This window comes from Pollachius pollachius, assembly GCF_949987615.1.
Source record: "Pollachius pollachius genome assembly, chromosome: 18".
Lineage (NCBI taxonomy): Eukaryota > Metazoa > Chordata > Actinopteri > Gadiformes > Gadidae > Pollachius > Pollachius pollachius.
In genome coordinates, this window is record NC_136951.1 from 21,244,806 (window position 1) to 21,252,092 (window position 7,287).

Here is a 7,287-nt window from a genome sequence, read left to right on the forward strand (position 1 = left end):
GGGCGTGAAGGTCGCACACGTCGAGGAGACCGCCAACGGACCCCCCCCACCCACCTCCGATGTGGAAGGAGAAGGATGAGGAGGATCTGCGGGCCGGTCAACAGTCGGTCGGGGGGTCCGTCCCAACCTCTTTATCTTAGGTGGGTCCAGGAAGGGCTCTGAGCCTAGGAAGGGGGGGAACAAATTGGGAGGAGAAGGAGAGGTAAAAGTGGGAAGGAGAAGGGGGAGGACAGGAGAACGGTCTGCTTCCGCGCCCTGCTGTGACTCAGCGGACCCGCCCTCTACTGGCCCAGCATCGGTGGATGGCCCAACTGGTGATAATGGAGACGGGGGGGAGGAGGAGGGGGGAGAGGAGAGAGGAGAAAAGGCGGGAGAAAGGAGAATGAGGGGGGGAGGAGAACAAGGGCGGGGAGGGGGAGGGGGAGGTGGAGCAGCTGGGGCCCTCAAGGCAGGAGACCGGTCCGGGCCGGCCGCAGAGCTGTGGGGATGGCCGCCCAGGTCCGAAACACCCGTGGGTGTGGGGAGCAGCTGGTGTCTGGGCGGTGGGTGGAATTGGACCTCAACCATGGCGCTGGGGTTATCTGGGCGGGGGTCTGTGGTGGGCGCAGGCACGTGTCGCTGTGCTATCACGGAGGCCCCGGTTGCCGTGGAGGGAGGGGCCGTCTCCCGTCGTGGAGTCACCTCAGAACAAAGTTCTTGTGAGAGCATAGCATGTACATCCTGCAATGTCTTATGGTTAAGTCTCCTGCCAAAATGGCGCCTGGCCCAGGAGGAGGCCACATCAAAGGGCTGTTGCCAGTCACCCAACGGGAGCTGTGATAGGATCTCAACGTCGTTGGCCAATGTGTCCCTATAGTGATCCTTAAGGATCAACATGGTGGTGTATTGCCAGTGTCTCGCATTGCCCTCTATAAGAGACAGCGTGGCAGGATGGGGGGCCGCCGGTTTAATGGCCGCCGACAGGTTGGCCGTGAGTTTTAAAATGGAGGCCGGGGCCTGCTCTGCGGTAACGTTCATCAGGTGGTGATAGACTTTAATGACCCTCAGAAAAACGCGAACCTTACCCGGAAAACCAGGGTCCTGAGCAGAGGCAGAGGCAGGAGGTGCTGTGTCCTGGGCGTGGGGAGGGGGTTCCCGAACTAGGGGGCGCCGACCGGCATACCCCGCCGCGTGGTGAGGCCTCCGCGTCACGCGGCGGTGACGGCGATCGTCACCTCCGCGAGGCTCGTCTCGGCGCGGTGAAGCGTGCCTCCAGGCCGCACGGTAGTCCGGGCGCGGGTACTCGTTAAAGGCCGGAGCACGTAAGCGAGGCTCGCGGTCGGAGCGGAGCACGTCTGCATAGCTACGGCCTTCCCTCTGCTGATAGGCGTTAAAGCCCTGGTCGTGGTACCTCGGATCACTGGGGGGTCGATAGCCGCGGGGACTCTGGAAGCGGTCGCGGTGGTGGAAAGAGGGACCCGGCCTCAGGCCCCTAGGGTCCGGGTTATTGTTGTTCGTACCTCGATGACGTCCCCGGGTAACCGTGATCCAATGGTCGTCCATGCCGTGGAAGTGTGCAGCCATTTTGATTAACGTGGGTTCACGTTGTGGTCCATACGGAAAGCGAGAATTAACAAAAAGACCAAAAAACTATACACAAAAAACACCGTATAAGGGAAGAGGAGTCGTGATGATAATCCGTAAAAGGTTTATTGCGATTAAAGCAGAACGTTTCGGTCTAAGAAGACCTTCCTCAGCTGCTAAAACTGTGACTAGAGAACGACCTTGCACCATGCGGCTTATTCGAAGTGGCAAAACACGGAAGAGACATGACCCCAGAAACCACTTCCGGTTCACCCGGAGTAGAAAGAACGGAAAAAAAAGGAATAGAAAATTTATAAATTAAATAACAATGAAGGAAGTATACATATAAACGGAAAAGCAAAAAATTAATAAATGAAAATACACATACCCATAAATACATATATATACCCATATAGGAGGAGGGGGCAATATACACCGTGAGAGAACCTGACCGGAGACAGCAGTCCCGCCCGGACATGACCACACAAACTACTTCCGGTTCCGGGTGAACACCCGGAGTAGAAACACGGAAAAAAAACCGAAAAACCCCAAAATAGAAAATTAATCAATTAAAATACGATAAAGGAAGTATACATATACCCATAAATACATATATATGCCCATATAGGAGGAGGGGTCAATATACACAGTGAGAAAACCCGACCGGAGACAGTAGTCCCGCCCGGACATGACCCCACAAACTACTTCCGGTTCCGGGTGAACCCCCGGAGTAGAAAAACGGAAAAAAAACGGAAAAAAACCCGGAAAAACAAAAAATAGAAAATTAATAAATTAAAATACAATAAAGGAAGTATACATATAACCATATATAGGGTTAGGGTTAGGGTTAGGGTTAGGGTTAGGGTTAGGGTTAGGGTTAGGGTTAGGGTTAGGGTTAGGGTTAGGGTTAGGTTTGAGAAGTTGAGTACCGACGCCGAAGGCGGCGGCACTAAATGCACGGGCCTAGGTCTGAAGGGAAGCAAGGCCACCCCCATCCCAAGCACAAGACACACTCAAGAGACCCAAGGGCCGTAAGGGATCACCTTGGGTTATGCGACCCAAAACAATGTTTTGTTCCCATAAGTGGCAGACCAGAAGGGGTTCGGTGGAAGCGTCGTAGGCCAGAGGTTAGGGCAGGGGGAGGAGGGGTTAAGGTCAGGGCAGGGGGAGGAGGGGTTAAGGTCAGGGCAGGGGGAGGAGGGGTTAAGGTTAGGGCAGGGAGAGGAGGGGTTAAGGTCAGGGCAGGGGGAGGAGGGGTTAAGGTCAGGGCAGGGGGAGGAGGGGTTAAGGTCAGGGCAGGGGGAGGAGGGGTTAAGGTCAGGGCAGGGGGAGGAGGGGTTAAGGTCAGGGCAGGGGGAGGAGGGGTTAAGGTCAGGGCAGGGGGAGGAGGGGTTAAGGTCAGGGCTAGGGTCAGGGTTGGGGTTAGGGTTAGGATAGGGGTTGGGGTCAGGGTTGGGGTTAGGTGAAGTGTCCGGTGGACGATTCCTCCTCGCGCTAGAGCGCCCACCTCTTTCTCCTGTCAAGAGCAGCAATGCTCCTGGTGGATACCCTAGTAGGTAGGCTTGGTGTGGTAGCTGCAATCGGAGCAAAACTCAGCAGACTCTGGACCGGTCCCCGTTGGTCGGTGAGTGTTGTGACGATCCTCCCACCCAGGCTCGTGGGCGTGAAGGTCGCACACGTCGAGGAGACCGCCAACGGACCCCCCCCACCCACCTCCGATGTGGAAGGAGAAGGATGAGGAGGATCTGCGGGCCGGTCAACAGTCGGTCGGGGGGTCCGTCCCAACCTCTTTATCTTAGGTGGGTCCAGGAAGGGCTCCGAGCCTAGGAAGGGGGGGAACAAATTGGGAGGAGAAGGAGAGGTAAAAGTGGGAAGGAGAAGGGGGAGGACAGGAGAACGGTCTGCTTCCGCGCCCTGCTGTGACTCAGCGGACCCGCCCTCTACTGGCCCAGCATCGGTGGATGGCCCAACTGGTGATAATGGAGACGGGGGGGAGGAGGAGGGGGGAGAGGAGAGAGGAGAAAAGGCGGGAGAAAGGAGAATGAGGGGGGGAGGAGAACAAGGGCGGGGAGGGGGAGGGGGAGGTGGAGCAGCTGGGGCCCTCAAGGCAGGAGACCGGTCCGGGCCGGCCGCAGAGCTGTGGGGATGGCCGCCCAGGTCCGAAACACCCGTGGGTGTGGGGAGCAGCTGGTGTCTGGGCGGTGGGTGGAATTGGACCTCAACCATGGCGCTGGGGTTATCTGGGCGGGGGTCTGTGGTGGGCGCAGGCACGTGTCGCTGTGCTATCACGGAGGCCCCGGTTGCCGTGGAGGGAGGGGCCGTCTCCCGTCGTGGAGTCACCTCAGAACAAAGTTCTTGTGAGAGCATAGCATGTACATCCTGCAATGTCTTATGGTTAAGTCTCCTGCCAAAATGGCGCCTGGCCCAGGAGGAGGCCACATCAAAGGGCTGTTGCCAGTCACCCAACGGGAGCTGTGATAGGATCTCAACGTCGTTGGCCAATGTGTCCCTATAGTGATCCTTAAGGATCAACATGGTGGTGTATTGCCAGTGTCTCGCATTGCCCTCTATAAGAGACAGCGTGGCAGGATGGGGGGCCGCCGGTTTAATGGCCGCCGACAGGTTGGCCGTGAGTTTTAAAATGGAGGCCGGGGCCTGCTCTGCGGTAACGTTCATCAGGTGGTGATAGACTTTAATGACCCTCAGAAAAACGCGAACCTTACCCGGAAAACCAGGGTCCTGAGCAGAGGCAGAGGCAGGAGGTGCTGTGTCCTGGGCGTGGGGAGGGGGTTCCCGAACTAGGGGGCGCCGACCGGCATACCCCGCCGGGTGGTGAGGCCTCCGCGTCACGCGGCGGTGACGGCGATCGTCACCTCCGCGAGGCTCGTCTCGGCGCGGTGAAGCGTGCCTCCAGGCCGCACGGTAGTCCGGGCGCGGGTACTCGTTAAAGGCCGGAGCACGTAAGCGAGGCTCGCGGTCGGAGCGGAGCACGTCTGCATAGCTACGGCCTTCCCTCTGCTGATAGGCGTTAAAGCCCTGGTCGTGGTACCTCGGATCACTGGGGGGTCGATAGCCGCGGGGACTCTGGAAGCGGTCGCGGTGGTGGAAAGAGGGACCCGGCCTCAGGCCCCTAGGGTCCGGGTTATTGTTGTTCGTACCTCGATGACGTCCCCGGGTAACCGTGATCCAATGGTCGTCCATGCCGTGGAAGTGTGCAGCCATTTTGATTAACGTGGGTTCACGTTGTGGTCCATACGGAAAGCGAGAATTAACAAAAAGACCAAAAAACTATACACAAAAAACACCGTATAAGGGAAGAGGAGTCGTGATGATAATCCGTAAAAGGTTTATTGCGATTAAAGCAGAACGTTTCGGTCTAAGAAGACCTTCCTCAGCTGCTAAAACTGTGACTAGAGAACGACCTTGCACCATGCGGCTTATTCGAAGTGGCAAAACACGGAAGAGACATGACCCCAGAAACCACTTCCGGTTCACCCGGAGTAGAAAGAACGGAAAAAAAAAAAGGAATAGAAAATTTATAAATTAAATAACAATGAAGGAAGTATACATATAAACGGAAAAGCAAAAAATTAATAAATGAAAATACACATACCCATAAATACATATATATACCCATATAGGAGGAGGGGGCAATATACACCGTGAGAGAACCTGACCGGAGACAGTAGTCCCGCCCGGACATGACCACACAAACTACTTCCGGTTAGGGTTAGGGTTAGGGTTAGGGTTAGGGTTAGGGTTAGGGTTAGGGTTAGGTACAAGATTAAAGACGGCGCCGCCGAAGGCGGCAACGTCGAGTGCACAGGCCATCATCACACAACATCCCGGAATCTCCGACCCACCCCCACATTCATAACGTACTTGCCCTTGATCGCCCGCTTCGTTCTCTTCTCGAGAGCAGCAATGCGTCTGGTGGAAACTCTAGCAGGTAGGCATGGTGTGTAAGCTGCAATAGGACCAAAACGCAGCAGACTCTGGACCGGTCCCCGTTGGTCGGTGAGTGCTGCGACGTGTCTCGTGGACCTCCTGGTGGGCGTGTCCGGGGTGACGCCGTCAGCTGGAAGGTCGAAGGCCAGCCGGGTGCGGGTGGAGCCAAGGGGAGTGTCGGTGGGGACAGCGTCCCGACGAGTGCTGGTCCGGGCAAACCCATTGGGGGGTGTCGTGCCAGAAGAAGCCGGAGCCGTCTGAAGGGGCGTGGTGAGGGTCCGGCGCCCAGCCAAGCCAGAGGTGCGCGCCGTCCTCCGCGGCAAGGGCGTAGCCGGAGGGGGCCGAGAGCCTGCAGGGGGAGGGGGAGAGGGTGGGGTCGGGGGGAGGGGGAGGAGGGGAGGGGAAAGGGAGGGAGGGGGAGGGGGAAGGGGGGAGGAGGGAAGGGGGGCCGGGACAGAGGAGGGGGGGAGGAAGGGAGGGGGGGTGGGAGGGGGGCAGCGGGGGGGAGGGGAAAAGGGGAAGGACAAGGAGGAAAAGAGGGATACAGAGCTGGCCAGGGACGGAGAGCGGTCCGTCCGGTCAGCGCCGTCCTGGGTCCCGGGGTCGAATCCAGAGAGCTGGAAGGCGGAGGGAAGCGCGGCGGGAGACGGGGAGGGAGGCGGCAGGCCGGAGAGGGGCAGGGAGCCGTCCACCAGACCCGGGTCGTCAAGCTCACGCCGGAGGTCGGAGCGGAGGCTGTCCAGGGTCTCCTGTCGCAGGCGGCGTCCGAACTGCCGACCGGCCCAGGAGGCGGCCACCTCAAAGTTGCGGTGCCAGGCAGGGTTGGCAAGACGGGAGAGGGCACTGACCTTCTCCACCACGGTGGTCTTGTAGTGGTCCCGGAGTATCATGGTGGTGGTGTGGGCCCAGTTGCGTGCGTTACCCTCTATGAGGGACAGGGTGGCGGCGTTGGGGACGGCGGGGCGGATGGAGGCCGTCAGGGAGCCAGTGAGTCTTGATATAACATGGAGGGGCTCGGGACCGGTGGCGTTGGTCAGGTGATGGACCGCCTTGATGGCAGCGAGGATCAGTCTGTTTTTCAGAGCGAAGTCCGGGTCCGTAGACCGCGGGACGTCGGGGGCCTGAGGCCTAACGCGCGCCGGCGGTAGACGCGCAGGCCCCGAGCGCGCGGCGGCGGCCTCCGAAGGTCCGGGACGGTGGGGAGGAGGAGGACGGGCACGGGGCCTGGGACCAGGACGGGAGGGTACCTGGCGGCGGGGTAGCGGAGCACCGGCGGGGAAGCCTCGGTCCTGGACGGCAGGGCGGAAGGCCGGGCGGGCGTTAGCTCCGCGGCGGCGGCGCTCATCGCGGCACGGCGAAGGCGCGTGCCGGTAGGCCCGGGGCCGGAACGGAGGGGGATAGCGGGCCGACCCAGAGGGGGATCGGTGCCTAGCGGGCCGTGTGGGGGCAGCCCAACCCCGGGGAGAGGGGTCACGGGGAACCCAGTCGCGACGGTAAGGGTCTGCGACCGACGCATAGGAGCGTCTCATAGTTTGTACGGGCCCAAAGGGTAAACTAACCAGCGAGGGGATGTCAGAAGGGTCTCGTGTCCTGGGCTGGCGTCGTCCGCGGTGGACCACGGTCCATTCGTCATGGTGGCTCGGGGGAGGCATAGTACGAGTTTCGTTTTTAAAAAAACGATCGGAAGGTTCAAAAAAGGAAAGTGTGGTCTGATAGAAAATCCGTATTTATTGATTTCTCTATCTGTGCAAGCAGGTACGACGTTTCGTCACTAAA